The 19913-nt window shown below is 35.5% G+C and overlaps 1 long non-coding RNA gene and 1 pseudogene across 1 annotated transcript in view; one reads left to right on the forward strand and one right to left on the reverse strand.

The window, feature by feature from the left end:
- The window catches only part of LOC103159574, a 76962-nt gene extending 59482 nt beyond the window's left edge, over positions 1-17480 (reverse strand). Inside the window, exon 1 of the long non-coding RNA XR_003480226.2 lies at positions 17141-17480. This is a non-coding gene — a long non-coding RNA (uncharacterized LOC103159574). The remainder of the gene's footprint in view (positions 1-17140) is intronic.
- Positions 11100-11691, forward strand: LOC107977247 (annotated as a pseudogene).
- Positions 17481-19913: the final 2433 nt, after the last annotated feature.

Here is a 19913-nt window from a genome sequence, read left to right on the forward strand (position 1 = left end):
GGGTGCATCTCCTGCCTACACCACTGCATGACAATCAAGTAGTGGGGACAGCTCGCCATGCTTACAGCTTAGGGTCTGACCAACCCACATCTCCACCAACAGTCCTGGTTTTATTGTGCTGCTGCTCACCCAAGTGCTCCCAGGTGCTGCAGCTGGGGAGGGGCAAGGGCAGCTCTGCTTTTATGACCCCAGGGCCAGCTCTCGCACCTGCCTTAGGCAGAGGGTCGGGGTAGGAGTGGGAAGGCTTCTCTCCTCTGCTCATGCTGCCATATGGGAGATGAAGGGTGGGTCCAAATGTCCTTTGCTCTAAAGCAAACATTCATGGCCACAAAAATAATCTGAAGTTGTTCTGCATCATAGGGACAAATTTCAATTGTTCAACTAATTATGATCATCTAGATCATCTGGGGCAACTGAGCTCAGAAAAATGGTCCCCATCCCTTTACTGCATGATGCTGTGGGTAGACTGGCTGAGGTAATTCCTGAGAGGTCTCCCAGAGTTGGGGAAAATCTCACAGACTGATCAACCCAACTACTATCCAGGTGCAGAACCAGGGCTATGATTTGGCCCATCCCAACATCCACCCCATCTATGAACTGTTAGAGTACGACAAAGGGAGGAACCTACAGATCCAAAATTGCAGGATCTCCAGGACACAGGACAACAACAGAATATCCAAGAGAGCCTCCAGTGAGAGCCAATTATCAGTTGAGTAACAGACCAGAGGCCTAAAGCCAGACCACTGATTCATGGCAATGAACACTTACAAATGAAGATGCAAAGACTAAAGGGTGAACTGTTTGATTCACCGGGCCAACCACAGCATCAATGATGAGATTCTTCTCCTTCCCCCTTTTAATTGATTAATTCATTTGTTTGGTTGGTTGGTTTTTGCTTATTTATTATTTTGCCTTTTGTTTGGTTTTCAGTTTTTCTTTTAAATTTTGTTTTGGGGGAAAGTTGCAGGGGTAGAGGGCAGATATGACAAAGAAAGAGAGATTAGCGGGATGGGGATGTATGATGTGAAATCTGTAAAGAATCAATAAAAGGTTAAAATATAGAGAGGACCCTATCCAGGAGGAGAAGATCCAATAGACAATGCTTGTCTGGGTTCCATGTTTATTTGATGTTTAATAACTCCCGCATCCAATGATAATTAGAGAAGCAAAGGTTGAGTCGGCATGATGGGTACAAAGCAGAATTGTGAAGCCCAGGGAGTGCACATCACTAGAACCCACTAGTACTTATGCAACTTCAAAAAGCAGTGAAGTCAATGCAGATTATGGGGTTTTTTGTTTGTTTGTTTTGAGGGCTGAAAGAGAGCATCTATTTTATTTTTTTATATTTTTTTTAGAATTTTAAAATAATTTCTTACATATTAATTACACATAAACATTTCATTTTTATGGATTTTCTTGTAAGCTGACAAGGTTTCAGTTGCATTGTTCTTCTTTTGTTGGTGATACATTTTATTTCTGGATCTTTTAAGATATAAAATCAACATGTTCTCTGCTTCTTTTCAAAGGATAACTGAATTTTATAAGGGAAGTTTTGAAATCCCATGTTCCTTGTCTCTCTTGCATTGTTATCCCTTACATGATCAACCAAGGAAGTCTACAAACATTCCTGGAAATTCAGTAACACTTCTTCCTGATACTGTCATGTACTAGGGATATTTCCTGCTATGTCAAACATTCCAGGAATGTCAGCAACCCACTTCTTTGTTGGCTCCATGTAACAAAGATCACTAGAGGGCAAGGTGGTGTTTTCAATTTCCAGTTCAATGGAGTTTTCCTTGTCCTCTCTTCTGAAGACACGCCCAACTAGCAAACCAAACTCTCCCAATGAGGATGAAAGTGTTTTGGAGATAAAAGACTAATAATCAGTAGAGGAGTTTCTACTCTTGCTTTATATGTTGGGAGTTATTTAATAAGTTCTTTGCCAATGAGGCTAGGAGATACATCACAGGAAGGAGAATTGTCTTTCTTTCGAATGGACCATTATAGCATAGTCCCAATATCACCAAATTCTTATCATTCCATGTCGCTGGAGTACTGCTATGTTGTGACATATCACGTGTTTTCTATCTCTAGAGCTTGCTAAAAGTAGGTATGTCACACACTAAGTTGTGATGGTAAGCAGTTTCACCTTTGTTTTTAAAACATCATGTTGTGCCCAGGAGTAGGCTGCTAGTTAATCCTCATTATCACAAATTACTTGGATTTACTAAGAAATCTCTTAGTTAGATAGAAGAGGGTCAGTCACAGGTGGAGAATCTTTATTGTGTTCATCCACATATTGAGAGTGTTCTTTGCTATAAATGCCTGTTCATGAGTGCTCACAGGTAAGATGAATAAATCAGACAACACATCTGCTCTGGTATTTCTGATTATATATACTAACATACACTCTATTCCAGAAATAATCCTCACTGGGTCAATAGAATTGTTCATACCTTTGGGAATTAGTTAATGTTTATAGATTTTCTGTACTCATGACATTATATTTTTCCAGAAATATCAATAAAATTATGAGAAAACATTTTAAAAATAATGATACTAAGGATTAAACCTAGGAACTCATACAGTCCAGGCAAAGTCAAAAGCTTGTTTTTCTTTTTAGTTTTTTTTTTTTTTTTGACAATGTATCTTTACTGTATAATATTATTCTAAGGAGTGTTACTTTTGTTTATGCTCTGGAACATTTGCTTAATGATGCAAAGGTGTGATTGATTAAATGAAATTCATCTGCAGTCAGGAGGCTGGGTCAGCAACTACCTGAAAGGAAGTTGCAGGGAGAGGGGCAAGAACAAGCAGGAGTCCTGCTTGGGAGACACAAGGAGGTGAGTGAGGTGAGCTGCTTGCTATTAAGCCTCTCTGGGAGGCAGGATTCTACCTCAACCTCTGAATCCCGACTTTACCAGAACAGAGATTTAAATATGTTACCTTAGTAGCTTTAAAAGAGTCAGTGCCTGAGGGAACAGAATTCCCTCAGGTTTCTGGAAGTTCTTCCAGCCTACCTGTTGCTGGTTGCAGTGGAGTGGGAGTTGTTGAATAGGATAGCCATACTTTAAAAGGCAGCAACAATTCCAAAAGAAAAACAGCATGTCTTTCTACATTTTTTATTTCAGTCTACAAAATATCTAGAATTATAGACCTGAATCAACAGACTGGTAGTAATTAATTTTCTTTGAATACATTTATCCACTTATTTCACTATAATTAAAACTGTTACTAAATGGCAATAATAATAGTACTAAAAACTGCTTCTTTTGAAGTGTGTTCTGTTTATTAGAAAAAAAAAAATGATACTTGACTGGCGCCTGCCTTCCTCTTGCCTTGCTTTCATGTTGGGAGTTTTGTATGTATATTGTTGCCATGGAAAGTCATCAATGGTCTTCCACTGCTGAGAACCCAGAAAACTACAACACTGAGCTGTGATGCAAAATATGCCCACTGATACTATTTGGCATGACTATTACAGGAATCACCAATACAAATTCACATGGGTATATAGGTCAAAGGTCAGAATGGGAAAATTGCTACTGAAATTATGTTAAAAATGTTTTCAAACTGCCCTCCAAAATACGTATGTATGCACCTATAAATGAAGGTTTCTTTCAACCTAGGTGGAAAGCCTTTTTCTTCCGTGAGTGGCAGGAAAAGCAGAAAGTGAGTGGGTAAAAGCACTGAGAAATAATGACTGTTGAGTACTCTGCTCTAAATGGCACATCTTCATTATCCTCTCTAAGGCTCAGAGAAGACTGAAGTACAAGGGGTTGAAAGATATAAGAGCCTAAAGATTGGAGGAGTGCAGTGAAAAATGGCCATCCCACCAATGTATAAGAAAGTACAAAATACCTGAGATATCCAAACAATTCCTGAAGGAATCAAGAACAATTCTGGAGGCATTGCCGTATGTGATATCAGTATGCAGCAGATTCCTGCTATACAATAGCATGGTAGAAACACAGAAACAGACACATATATCAATGGAATAGAGGCACAGTCCTGGATTTGTATCCACACATTTATAATCACTTGAATTTTAATGAAGAAACACAAAGTAGGCACTGGATAAAAGATAGAATCTTCCACAAATGATGTTGGGAAATTTGGTATGTCAACATTTTGAAAAAATGAAACTCTCAATGTGTACAGAGATCAAATCCAAATGGATAAAATATGTCAAAATAAAGTCCCAAAGACAATTTGTTAGGAGAAAGTGTAGAAAATATGATGCATGATGTATGTGTAGGTAAGGACTTTGTAAATAAGAGTAACACTTGACAAATGAGGCATCATGGCACCAAATGCTTATATAAAGCAAGGGAAATGGTCAGCTGAGGAAAGGGGCAACCTGAAGAAAGGGAGAAATACTCCAACAGGTATAAATCCATCAGAAGATTAATTTCTAGAATGCAGTGAGAACTCAAGAAATAAAACATAATGAAAACAAACAACACCTTCTATACAGAGACTGTACATCTGAACATAGTCCTCAAAATAAGAAATACAGGTGGCTATGAAACATTTTTAAAAGGATTCAACATCTTCAGCCACCAGAAGATGCAAACTAAATTTATTTGAGATTCCATCTCATTACTGTAACAATAGCAACCATTAAGAACTCACAAGACCAGGTGAAGCACATCTTTAATCCCAGAACTTGAGAGGCAGAAGCAGGATGAACTCTATGATTTTGAGGCCATTCTGGTCTACAAAGTGACAGGCAGACTACACAGAGGAACCTTGTCTCAAAAACACCACAAAACAAAATGACAGCAGCAACAACAAATAATTACATGACAGCAAAGGTTGACAAGGATGTGGGGAAAGACAAATGTTAATTCATTGATTTTTGAGGTGAAAACTAGCCCAGTCGTTTTAGAAATGACTAAGGAGGGCCCCAAAGGGGCTAGAGATAGATCTACCTTATGTCCAAGTGATAATATCACTAGGCATTTACCAAAAACTCTCTATATCCTACTACAGAGCTACTTGCTCATCCATGTTCATTACTGCATTATTCCTAAAAGTTAGTAAATAGTATCAGTTTAGGTTTTCATCAACTGATGCCTGTATAATGAAAAGATGGAATATATATATATATATATATATATATATATATATATATACATGTATACAATGGAATTGTATTTAGGTATATGGAAAAACTAAATTATTAATATTTTAGATAAAAGAATTTAAATTGAAAACAAAACAAATAAAAATTTATTAGGTAACCTAGACCAAGAAAGTCAAATACCACCCATTTATAATTTTAAACAATTAAAAATTTAAACACTTAAATTCCAATTCATGATGTTGTTTGAAAACACTATAGAACTTTTAGTGGTGGAACCTTGCTGAACGAAGTACACTACTAGGAGTAGGTTTTGCATATTTATCTCCGTGTACATGCATTCCTCTCTCTCTCTCCTCTATCTCTCTCTCTCCTCAATCTCTCTCTCTCTCTCTCTCTCTCTCTCTCTCTCTCTCTCTCTCTCTTTCTCTCTCTCTCTCTCTTTCTCTCTCTCCCCTCCTATGTATGCATGGTCAATACTCAAGCATCCATACTCATATGGTCAGGCCTTGCTCATATATATGGACTGTATCCCTCTGAAGACTTAAGACCAAGTAAATCATTTCTTCCTCAGATTACTTTTACCAGTAATGTTTTTTCACAATAGAATCATAATTAGTGCATATAGATTCTAACTTATAATCTATTTTTGTCTTCTAAATTGGAGTATATGTAGAAGCCCAAAAACCTGGAAAAGGCCATATCTGTGGGTATTCCTTAAGAGAGAGGAAAGACTAGAGCATAGGTAATATGAATTCAGGGAATTGGATTTGTTAACAAATTTTCTTCAGCCAGGCTGAGCTGTGTTGGTGGACTATGAGGAGATGTTGAAAACTAATTTACATAAAACATTTTTTACATGGATAAGGAAAAGAGAAAACTACTACTTACTTTCATAATAGATCCACTACACTCTAGATGATTCCTTGAAAAATATGTAAAGTATTTATAAGAATGATTTCTAGTATTATTTGAATGAAACAAGGGTAATTTAACATATTACTTTCACTTTTAGATAAGTAGATAAGTTTTTACCTGAAGAGAAAGGTATATCCAAGTTTTTCAAAGTAGATCATCTTATTTATCAATCATTTCAGTATATAGTCAAAATGAAGCATTTTAATATTCTTTTCAAGCAAAACTTAATGACATGTTTTTGACATAAGGACTTTAATTTTATTTATCACTGTTCTTCCAAAGCTTCTTCATTAGCGCCTGCCTCCAGGCTCCTTTCTTGTTTGATATTTTTGCCTTGGCTTCCATCAATGAACTGTGAATCAGGATATATAAGCCAAATAAACTCTTTCCTCACTAAGATGCTTTTAGCTATGGTGTTTCATCACATTACTAGTAATCCTGAAAGACAGAAATTACTACTGGGAGTGGGGTATTCCTGTGACAGACCATTTTTTAAAAGGTGTGTGGAAGGAGTTAATGACTTTCGGCTAAAAAATGTCACTGAGTATTGAGATATCAGCAGATTTTTTATAGGAGATTTGAAGATAAGAAGATAAGAATATTTAAAACAGTGCAATCGATGCGGGAACATCTTATGATGATTCGGAGGGAAATTTGAGAGTTGCTTAAATACTCTATTAAGGCCATTTGCATTGTCATCTGGGCCTAAGAGTCAGCAATTATTAATAAAAGGTGAGTACCACTGAAGTGAAAGCTGTGCTTTCCTGGTGGAGTTGATGTTGTTTAGCTGGGTCTAAGAAAGTAACAGTGATTAAGAAAAGACCTGAATCATTAAGGTTAAATCATTTTGGAAATATTTCCTCAGTGTCAAGACATAAATGTTGTATAGCCAAAGTAGTACTTTATGCTGGCAGCTAAACTTCATCATGTGTAAGAATCCCAGACATTACTGGTTTAGAAGGCAAGTAGGAGCTAATAGAGAGAAGCTAATGCCTAGCACACCAAGAAGCAAGAAGAGATAAAAATGCAGCCTCAGATGTTCGAAGGCATCATGCACAGAGTTGCATCTTGTCATGAATAGAGCCTTGGGATGACTATGGTGCAACCATTCAATTGCAGCAGGAAACCCAAGCATTTTCAAAACACTAGTACCATGGGACTTAGTGTGTATAATCAAGGTAGCTAATGTTAGAAACATTTCAAAGCCCTTTAGCTGATAGTATCAGATAAAGAAGGCTCTATGTTTCACCACTGGAAGTAAGTCTGGTGGGTGTGAGAAGATGTCTTAGTGGGTAAAGCTCTGGACTTATAAGCATAAGACCAGAATTTGGAGCTCTAGCATCACGTTAATTAGGTGGGTGTGACAGCGCTTCAATAATCTCAGAGATAGAGACATTGCATCTAAAGCTGTAGGTGAGTGAGTGAGAGAAGGCAGAGCACAGGAAACTTGCTACCTACACTAGATGAGTCACCACACTCTAGATTCATGGAGACCTTCCTGGATAATGATACAAAAAGACTTATAATGTCAGGAATTGGCCTCCATACAGATAGGTAGGTGTACACATGCATCCACACAAGTACATGTGCATGCCACACACACAGATACACAGAAAAACAGAAAGGAAGACATCATAACTCTTAGTGAAAACTACATGCTCATAGATGTTTAGTATATTTTCTATTTTGTACACAGTTTTAGCTATGAAGTAGTTAACATTGCCCAGAATTTGACATGTAGCAGAATAGGTAATTATATCCATATCTTAGCTTGAATCTAAATTCAAATATAGGGAGAAATTTTCTATGAGACTAGATATGCAAAATGTTATTAGTGATCCAAAGTATGGTTTAACTTGAGCAAAAGATAAAGGGAGAAGATAAGGGGAAATGTAAAACTCATTTGCAGAGAGAAGGGATGTTTTTACAAAGGCAAGAAGTCTGAACTACTTTGATATATGTCATCATTAAAGGTAATACACATGGATGCAAAACCACTTACTTCAAATTATTTCAGCAGCATGATGATGGCCATTCTCTTAACCTGAGGTTTCCTAATGGCACTCCACTCACCTTTAAAATAATCCTGCCCAAATATGCACATCTACAGATAATAACAATTGAAACTAAGCTAAGGAACATTCCTCAGATGGTGGTGGTTAATTGAGGCATTCTACCATTAAATTCTTATTACTGTGCAATGAAGCCTTACAACCACCAAGATGAAAATGAGTCATGTTAGGATAATGAAATTGTACATTTTATATCTCTGACCAATACTGATGTAATGAGTTTGGAAAACAAACATTCAATTAGTATGACATCTGGAAGAATAAAAATAGACTTAGTAACAGGAACAATTTTTAAGATTCACTTTATATGGCCATTTTCTAAAAACTACATAGTCTTCTGATTATTTGTCTGAATGATAAATACCTCCACTTGATGAAAAAAATAGTTATAAAATGAAACTATTTCAGACCTATATGAGTGTTACCCATCTTCCAAAATACTACTTCTTAATTTTTGATTACTTAATAAACCTTACAGGGAAAAAGGAAGTTTGGAAATGGAGTGGAGTTGATGATCTTAGGATTGAAGGTTTTCTGGGCTGTCTACTGTGATTACTTTTTATTCTTTGGCTCTTTGGCCTTTGGTGTTGCAATATAACTCCCAAATAAATCATACATGAAGGGGTGCCACACAGCTCCCAAATAAATCATACACAAAGGTTTATTCTTAATTATGAATGCCCAGCCTTAGCTTGACTTTTTTCTTGCCAGATTTCCTTAAAGTATTCCATCTATCTTTTTCCCTTTTCTTATTTGTCCCTTTTCTTATTTCTGCATGTCTTACTTTCCTTTATTACTCCATGGCTAGTTGGGTGGCTGGACACTGACATCCTCCTTTCCTTGTTCTCTCATACCTCCTCTTCCTCAGTTCTGCTTCTTTTTATACTCTCTGTCTGCCAGTGCCACATGTCTTTGCTCCTGCCTCACTATTGACCATTTATATCTACATTAGACCATCAGGTATTAATAGACAAGCAGACAATCACAGCTTCCCTGAGTTAAACAAATTCAGCATAAGCAAAAGTCACACACCTTAAAATAATATTCTCCCACAGCTATCTGTCTCATTAATATATTCACCAAAGTCTTTAGAGTGAAGTTGAAAGATCGCAGATGTTAGGGTTAGAGCAGAAAGAATAGTGAGAGAAGGCCATGATCAGAAAGAGGAGTGCAGATAGCAAGAAGTTTAAAAAGAGGAAGACACAGATGGACCATTAGAACCTCAAAAGGGAAGAGAGCCCTTTTAGATAAAGTAGAGGACACCTGAAGATATCAGAGTGTTTTTGTTGTTTAGGATATCAAGTTTGTGGTCATTTCTCATGGAAGCAATGACAAGCAAACATGGAATCTGATAAACAGCCTCAGTTGAGTGCAAGTGCTTACACACAGACACACACACAAATTTCTTACAATAAACAACGTCATGTCTTCATAGCCTAGATTGAAATTAAAATAAGATTATATTTTACATGTTAGTTGTACAGAAATGGTAGACACTTATCTTAAATTATTTTTATATTTGAAAATATTAATTACAAATTGATCCCATTTCCTAAAATAAAGAAATATTGTTTCTCTAGTATATAAATACAGAATCCTGTCATAGATGTGAGACGGTAAGGTCTTTGCACTACAGAGATGTAAGCAATTTTGTCTTCTCAGAGCTCCCTTATATGCAGGATAGAAACTGAGAAAATAAACTGATTATTCAAGACACTCTTGATTGAGACAATCAAAACTTGCCCTTAGAAACTGTCTATATCTCTTCTGAATTCTTCGTACCTAGTTTCCTTTTGTGTTTCTCTTTTTCACCTGATAATGTTTTAAATGTACTCATTTAAAATCTCATCAGAAGATGATATTTCATGGCTTATTTCTTATGAAGTTGAAGAAACACGTATTAGTCATGGTAACTACCTGTGATTACAACCTCCCTCTTGTAGCTCAGACCTTATTTTCTAAAGGTTGACCTAAAATTCCTCTGTAGATTTAAGAAATATCTTCAAATTCATTCTTTTTGAGTACCTGAAAATGATTTTATATTCTAGTTCTTGTTTGATTTCTTATATTGAGTTAAATTATCATGTTTAAGGAACTTGTTAACATTTTCTTCTTGACTTGTAAAAATTCCAAATCCAAATCCAAATCAGATTTTTGAATATCACTTGTTTTCCTTTCATTTGTTCCTTCTTTGTCACTAAGGGAGTATTCTTGGTGTTGTACCTTGCATTGTTCTAGTGTTACTCTTTGCCAAGTTCTTACTTTCAAGTATGTAGTTGTGACTCTTCTTTAGCATCTGGTCTCTCTAAAGCCAATTGTAATTATATTTTTGGGTTGATCAGGATATTTCAGTGATTAGCTGGGCAGTGTGATACACACCTGTAATACCAGTACTGGAGAAGCAGAGGCAGGAGGATCTCTGAGTTCCAAGACAGACTGTTCTACAGAGCTAGTTTTCAGGACATACAAGAAACCTTATCTTGGAAAAACAAACAAATTTAAATCTCAATGTTTAACAATAATTTACAGAAAAATTCTAGTAAACGCTTATTGTATCCATGAAATTATATAGATTAAATGAGTAATACAATATGAATGGCCAGAAAGAGTCATCTCATTTTCTGATTCTGATGATGACATGGGTAGTGATAGAATATCCAAGAGTGATGCTATACTTACCACTTATGTTTCCTCACCTAGTTGACATATATTGGGAAAATATTTTTGTTATTTTCCCTATATTTTATCATTACTGTACTTATTAAATCCACAAAATGCAAATCTAACATCTGTATTGATTTCGGGTAATCCAATCTAAAATCATTAAGACAGAATTTTTTTTTTCCTGGAAGCTTGGGTTCATGGTGAATAAACAAGTACTTTTTGCTTATTACCATGTTAGGCAATTAATTTTTTTGTTCACTTTGATTTGTTACTACGTTATTTAAGTCCATATGAAGAATTTATCTATTAAAATACAAACATTAAAACAGCAATACAGCTCTTCCTGTAAGTGACCTGAGGTAACCTGTGAAGATGGTTCACTACTCTCTCGACCCAGAAAACCCTACAAAATCATGAAAGTCAAGAGGTTCAAATATCCGGGTTCACTTTAAGAATACCCGTGAAACTGCCCAGGCCATCAAGGGTATGCATATCTGAAAAGCCACCAAATACCTGAAAGATGTCACATTGAAGAAGCAATGTGTGCCATTTCAGTGATACAATGGTGGAGTCGGCAAGTGCGCCCAGACCAAACAGTGGGGCTAGACACAGGGTCCGTGGCCGAAAAAGAGTACTGAATTTTTGCTGCACATGCTTAAAAATGCAGAGAGTAATGCTGAGCTTAAGGGTCTAGATGTGGATTCTCTGGTCATCGAACACATCCAGGTGAACAAATCACCTAAGATGTGTCGACGAATTTACAGAGCTCACGGCCGGATTAACCCATACATGAGCTCCCCCTGCCACATCGAAATGATCCCCACGGAAAATGAACAGATTGTTCCAAAGCCAGAAGAGGAGGTTGCACAGAAGAAAAAGATATCCCAGAAGAAATTGAAGAAACAAAAACTTATGGCACGGGAATAAATTCAGCATAAAATAAATGCAGATAAAAGTAAAAAGAAAAAAGAAAAAAGAAAAAAAACACAAAATAACCAGCAACCAGCAATACAATCGTGAAAAAATAAAATGGAGGTAATAACAGTAGCTATAAATGATTATTGAAAAATTTTATGATAATTGAGTAGGAAATTATAATACAAATTCATGGATACGATGTTGGAATAACAGTTATAATCATCATTTGGTGTTTTCCTTTCAGTTTTTGATAAAGAATCATTGCTTGTCCAACATGTATAGTCCCAAGCAATTAAAAAGACAATAATATACAGTGGTAATTAAAATACCATAAAGTGCAGCCTTCCAAACAAACAAATGCCAGTTCCTCATTAAGGAGTTTTTTAAGGAGGGCAAGAGGTCTTTGGATCATTACTGCAAATGCCAGTCCAGGTTGAGTCAACATGTAAATGAGATTGCAAGTCTCTGTTGGGCATTTAGTGCACCGATGCCCATCACAGGCTTAAATATTAAAGAAGTATAAATAGAAACTGATGAACCTCTTATATTGCTGGAAGTAATTTCAATTCCTTTGCAAAAATGAGCTAAAATTTCATTTGAGGAAGTTATCAGGCAGCTGAGCATAGTTAAAACTCATCGAACTGCACAGCCATAGAACTCGTAATAGATTCTGGTCATTTACTCTAAGAAGGAATTTGGTTAATTTAAATTGCTCCAGATAGTTTCAAGGACTCTAATGAGAATGAAACTCTATCTTGTATAAATTATCCCATTCACATATTTTCTTCGTACATCTATGTAATTTTAGGGCCAAATTACCCACATGGGGTTTTCATACAGTGTAGAAAAGATCCAATGACTATTGAGAAAGTTCCTATTTACATGGACTTATTTCTCCAGCTAAATAAGATTCCTTAGATTAGAGAAAGCACACCAGCAGGAGATTAGAAAGTGGTCATTAACTTAGCATGCCTTAAAAATGTCAATTTAAATGGATTTCTTAGAAATAACATTTTTATTGAGATAGGATATCATGTTGTAGCCCTGTCTATCCTGAAACTCGGAGATATCTGCCTGTCTCTACTTCCCCATTGCTACAGTTAAAGGTGTTCATCATCATACAAAGACAATATTTAAGTTCAGTGGATTTTACTTGAAAAGGGATTGAATATTAATATAAGGTGAAATTTTCATGGGATACAAATAATCAAATGTGATTAAAATATCAGCCTAGTTGAAAATAAGTATCAAATGATGTTTTCTTCCTGGATTTACAAATGAAATCTATCTAGTAAATGTGATGACACTTTTTAAAGAGATTTGTCTCTTGGTGCTTTTCTCTGTATTGCTGATACATCTCTTTCAGCTACATATATATGTATATATAATATATATAATATATATAAAAGTGTTTTGTGACAATATTCAAAGATTTTAACCACTTTTCATGATCTTTGAATTGTGACACATCAATAAAATATCTGTAGCCTAAGTTATCACTTTTCACAGCTTACAAAAAAAAAACAAAGGAAAACCTCAACTATATTTAAGTTCATTGAACAAAAATAAAAAGCTTCATAGAGAAAAAAATATTGTGTTAATTTTGAATTGGACTCATTACTGAGGGCCACTGTACATACTCTGATAGAGAAACTTGGAGAGTATTTACCTTTCTCAACCACAATAATAGTTTTAAAAAACTATGATCATTTTTGTGGTTAATCGTATAACATAGCCAGAGGCATATTTAGCTTTGTTTAATTTTCAAAGTGATTGCTGCCCAAGGTGATCTGTGTTCATCTGCCCAAGATAAATACGGTAACTCTGATTCTCATCTTCTGTTTATTCTCATTTTCCTTTGAAAAACAGTCAACCAATATCATGAAATTAAAATGTGTCTTAGATGCAATGTTTATTTTCGTGATTATTTTAAGTATTAACATGATTTTACTAGATTACTGTCATATGTTACAGTTGAATAAAATATATGTCATATGTGCTAATATTTTTTATCTTTGTTTTCCAGCTGTTCTTAAAATAATTGAATACAAATGTCTCACATAGGTTCCTGTGGAAGAAAGATTGTTCCCCCAGCTCGTGTGCTGTACAGAGAGATGGCACAATCTTGGTAAGTGGTGAGTTATTCCGGAGACTCGTCTGGAAGTCTATTTCTGAAGTAGTACCTGGTGTGCAACCCTGTCTTCTCTGATCCTAGTCATGATATGAAGACCCTCCTCTGTCAAATGGACTTGGAGCCATAGCATTCTACTCACAACCCAAATTGAACCATCTTTACCTGAGAGACAAATATGTAATTCTTTTTTTAAGATTCTTCTCATGAGTATGTGTCACAGAAATAATAAAATCAATTGACTAAGCAATTTAACCAGAAAATTTTGAAAATATATTTAGGGATGTAGATTAAATATTTCCTATAGTGAGTGCAGTAAGAGGAGATTAATGGGAGATGCTGATGGGAGCTCAGATATCCAGAATATTGGGCTTCAAGCTAAAGACCAGAAAAGCAAAGCATGCAGGTGCCGGCTCTTACTTCTACCTCAAACCAAAAGGAGTGATCCTGTCTCCATGAATTCTCAGAGTACAATGCATGCTGTACTGCTCTTTACCAAGCCTCAGACTGCAATCCTCTGAGTTCCTTTCTCCTCCTGCCTTATATTTCTCTCTCCACCCAGCCTTATCACTCCTGTCTCCACCTTCCTAGTGCTGGATAAAAGGCATGTGATTCTAAGTGCTAGGATTAAATGCATGTACTTTATTACTTTTTCCAATTGATTCACTCTTATTAAGCCCAGGGTGGTCATGGATTTACAGAAATCCATCTGCTTCTGTCTCCAATGTTCTGGGATTAAAGCTGTGTACCACCACTTTCTTGCTCTATGGCTATGGTTAACTTTGCATTTTGATCTACAATGGCTTTATGAGATCATAAACCACACATATGGCTCAAGGGAAATCATGAAAGGAGAATGAAATATCATAAGAGCTGTGGTCATGGACACCTGCTGTTAGATAATGGCCCTTAGAAATATCAGGAAAAAATTTCCCAGGAATGTAGAACAATAAGATTTCCTGAACAAGAGCACCATAAGGATAATACCAGCATAATAATCACACCACTTTACATGCCTATGTGGTCATGTGGTCAGGTGGGACTTCCACATGGCTCCACACATAGGTGAATAGATACTGGTAATCAATTGATTTTAAGTGAAAAAGAACCAGTTTTTTTCCAGGAACAAGCTCTCACACAGCTTGTCCAGTCCCAAGAAGTGGAACCTGGATACATTTACACATAAGCAAAAGAACATGAATTCAGTAAAGTATATGTGCATTTGTACATATGTACACACATGAAATCAGTCATTCTTATGAGAAAGGTTTCATGGGAGGAATTAGAGAGGAGAGAGGAAGGGGAGTGATATAGAGATGGTGTTTATGTATGATTTTAAAAAATACATAAAATATGGACGTAAAATAGGAAATATATAAAATAAAATGTAAAAATAAAAATGTGAAATTAAATATAATATTTAAAAATGAAATAAAGAAAATATTTTTGGATGAACAGACATATGTTGTATTATGTCCATACATTTGGCTACATGTTGTCCATGTGCTGAGAATTGGTAGAAGGCCCAGTTTACTGGTAAGAGTCTAAATAATCTGGTATATGAAATTTCACCATACCATAACACTCAGTCTGTGATATGCTTATTACTAGCTTATTTGATGAGATTTACATTAAGAAATGGGAGTAAATTGAGTAGTGAGAGACTTTCAAAAGGTGTGGTTAGTTCACCAAAGACAATGAAAATTGAGACAAAGAGAGCACAATTTGTGAGAAAAACAGAACAGAACAAAACAAAACTAGCATCATTAAAAAAAAAAAAAGTCAAGTCCTTTGAATCGGCATAGTAATAAACGTGACTTTAGCGTGTCATCAGATTTTTTGCAGACATGCAAACAGGATTGGATGCAGGCTATGAAAGAGTGAGGTCATTTAGGAGACTGCCTAATATAAGTTCATCTGTAAGGAGTCTAGATTTCCTCATAATTTCATCAAATCTCATCCCAACTCAAGTACTGAGAGGCTGCTGTGGCCATGTTTCAAGGGTCCATGGCAGCATACCCTGCATTGGCATGTTTCTAGGGGGAATAACAGCCCTTGGGACCAACTATATGACGCTGAGTTTGCAGACATACAGGATCCACTAGTAACAAGGTCACGGAGTTATTCAGCAGAGATGGCAAAGAATGGCCTGGGAACTGGAAAAGTGTTACAAATACCAAGTAGCATAAAGACATCTGCTGAAAGGGCAATGCTGGAAGCTGAGTGCTAACTCTAAGCTGCAATGGACACATGTTAGAAATACCAAGGACATGAACTATTTGCTGAGTAAGCTAGATGGCATAAAGCCAAATGAATAGATACACAATATAGTACACAAGAAGAAGGCATTAAAAATGTGTCTACAAGACTTTCAAGTGGGTTTCAGATATGGAGCTCTCAGCTTTAATATTTTATCTATTGAAATTCAAGCTTTCTTCAATCACATTCTACTCACCTATGCCCTCACCCCCCCAAAAAAAATACCTTTCCAGATGAGAATTATGGTAGCAGTGTTATAAATTCCTGTACTACTCAAATTCCAAGTCCAGATTCTCTGTCGAGACAATGCCAATATGTTAGGTGTTAGCCTCTGTGGAGTTGACAATTGGAACTTAATAAGAGTTGGAAGACTCTTAATATAGTATTATTTTTATAATTTATAAATAACTATGAGCCTATAGGGACTAGTGACAGAATACAATTTTATAAAGAATAAGCATGCTCCACTGGATAATGTTTTAAATGTTTGGTTCCTACTTCTTCATACTACTTTTGGTGGCAGAGGGTCATTTGGAGGCTATGTTAAGGAAGTTAGCCATTTGGAGGATGTCACTGAAAATTATATCTGGCCCCAATCACTCTGATGGTGTTTGTTTCTATTGTACAATAGAATGAAAAACCTCATTTGTTAGGTTTGAATGTATGAAAACATATGGAATCAAGTAATCATGACTCATTCTTTCTCCTCAATAACGATGCCTCTTCTATGTTGTCTGTCCAGTTGCTTGGTCAAAGCTATGCAGCAAGAACTAATGCTAAGATAAATCATAAAGACACACACCATCACTGTTAAAGGTTTAAAGTTTTTTCCTTTCTTTTCTCTTTTTTAGTGTATACTTCCTTTTACTTTCACTACAGCTGCCTCATTTGTTTATTTTTCCTTTCTCTTTCTATTTTGCTTTTACTAAATAAGCAGTTGTACTAGACTATTTAGAAATTTTTCATTCTAAACAGTAATGTTTCAATTCAACTTAGCTATAAACTAAATTCAGCAACATGAATAATAAAAAGGCAGAGACAGATATTGGGGTTCAAGCAAAAGATTAGAAAAGAAAAACAGCCAGCTCTTACCTCTACCTCAGACTGAAATGGGTGATCCTGTCTCCACGAATCCTCAGAGAACAATGCAATGCAGACTGCACTGCTCTCCACCTAGCCACAGACTGTAATCTCCTGAGTTCCTGTCTCCTCCTGCCTGGTATTCCTCTCTCTGCCCAGCCACATTACTCCTCTCTCTACTTCCCTGTTGCTGGGATTAAAGACATGTGATCTCAAGTGCTGAGATCGCCTTTGTGTAAGCTGTTTCTCTTTTTATACTGATTCACCCTTGTGCAGACCTGGGTGGCCTTGAACTCACAGATATCCATCTACCTCTGTCTCCTGAGTCCCGGTATTAAAAGTATCTGCCATCTCTGCCTGGTCTCTATGGCTTGTATGATGAAACTTTAGGCAAGCTATCTTAAATCATAAATAATATATCCCCAGAATATTCACCTTATATCCTACAGAAATTATTTTATTTACATTTGGAGAGCACTTTTCCAGAAGAGACTAATAATATTAGTAATGGATAATATTAAAGTTAATATGGATTTGCAAATGTTATCCTTCTGCCTTCCCTCTTTACCTCCCCCACTCTCTCTTTTTTCTTTCTTTCATTTCTTTTTGGGAATGGGTTTCTCTATGTAGCCCTAGCTGTCCTGGCATTTGCTCTTTAGACCATGGTGACCTAAAAATCAGAGATCCATCTGCCATTTCTCCTGAGTGCTCGCATTAAAGGAATGTGTCATGACCTACCGAGGAATGACATTGAATTTTAAACCCCAAAGGAATATTAACAATATGAATAAATATGAAAGTTAAAGAATTTTAATATTATTAATAAATATGAAGATTAATTACCTATTATGACATCAATCATAAGTAAAGACCTATTGATTGTGAAAATTTGATTCAGAACATTAAGAAAATATCGAGATTTTACATGAAAATCTCAGAATATGCACTACTGTACTAAATTATATAAGCATGTTAAATAATTCCATATGTTAGTTTCCTTTTGCATGGTTTTTTAAAATTCATCTTATTTTATTTATGTTTCTGGATGTTTTCAAGCCAAATTATTGTGTTTATTCATTGCTTTGACAGAGCCATGCTGATTGTTTTATGCTTCTGTTCAGCAGAGCTGGGGCTGGGAGGCAATGTCAGTACTGGGTTTATCAGGTGTGCTTTATTTAGCATGTTTTTTTAAGAGACATCATTCCTCACAATGCCACTTCATGACATGTAACAATGGCATATATATATATATATATATATATATATATATATATTATATATGTATATGTGTATATATATATATATATATATATTAAGTGTATTCACACTATTTCATACTGTGCATATATTAAATAGGTATTATTGGGTAATTATGAAATTTAAAGTGATGTATGTAATTGACATGAGCAGTTCAAATATTTCATGAGATTTAACATCTTAGTATTGGTTTTTGACAGAAAAGCTTCATATTATATTTTATTAATAGCTATAATGAGACAAACATTTAGTGAAAATTGTGTGACCCATTTTTCAAGGCTATTTTCCTAAAACCATTTTCCTTTATAAATGCTAGAATACATTATATAACATTGAATATTTTTATATAAATATTTACTGAATTTTTTTCTTTGTAGCAATTTGCTATTTACATATCCATTAAAAACCACAGAGAATAAGCATTTTAATATCTTTAAGGTCTAATTCCAAAATTTTAGCTATTTGGGGATATGCTGTTTGTTTTTTTTTCCATTTTTAAATTTAAATTAGAAACAAGATTGTTTTACCCGTTCCCTCTCCCTCCCCTCCTCCCCTGCCCCACACTAACTCCCTACCTATCCCATACCATTTCTGCTTCCCATGGAGGGTGAGACCTTCCATTGGGGATCTTTAGAGTCTGTCATATCCTTGGGATAGGGCCTACACCCCCCCCCACCCTCAATGTCTAGGCAGAGGGAGTATTTCTCTATGTGGAATGGGCTCCCAAAGTCCATTCTTATGCTGGGGATACGTACTAATCTACTACAAGAGGCCCCATAGATTTCTGAGGCCTCCTCACTGACACCCATGTTCATAGGTTCTGGATGAGTCCTAAGCTGGTTTCCCAGCTATCAGTCTGAGGACCATGTTCAAGTCAGCTGTTTCTGTACATTTCACCAGCCTGGTTTGTAAGTAACACTAACATTCTATGTCTACATTAAAAACACGTAAAATTATGTTGCTAAGATAATCAGGTAAGAATGCTTCCACAAGAAATCATATATAAAAGTTATCTAAAACTTTTGCTAATTAAGAATTACTTTATCATTAAATAATGAAATGCATATTATAATCATCATAGACAATTTATAAATACCCGCAATCTATTTATTTATGCAATTTAACAATGGTCTTTTAAGATGAAATGTAGAAATTGAAAATAATCACAAGAGGGCAGTAATGTAACACGAATGGCAACAATGTCTGTCAATCCAAAAACCAAACTCCACATAGTGAAAATAACTTTAAATACATACATGAGAACAGAAAGTCAACACCAAAGCAGAGATTCCGGGCCACATATAAGATGAATTTCCAGAAGGAACTCAATGAAAAGTTTCTCTATTGCAAATATTTATTTTCTACTGATACTTTTTTAAATGAGAAGATAATGACAAAGTATATATAGCCTTATAACCTCTTATTAAATCTGGATAAAGAAAGTAAATTATTGAACATATTTAACAAAACAATTTTTTCAGTTCAATAACAATAGTAGATTTATATGAGACAAAACCATACATGCTTA

The sequence above is a fragment of the Cricetulus griseus genome, assembly GCF_003668045.3.
Source record: "Cricetulus griseus strain 17A/GY chromosome 1 unlocalized genomic scaffold, alternate assembly CriGri-PICRH-1.0 chr1_1, whole genome shotgun sequence".
In the NCBI taxonomy this organism is placed as follows: Eukaryota; Metazoa; Chordata; class Mammalia; order Rodentia; family Cricetidae; genus Cricetulus; species Cricetulus griseus.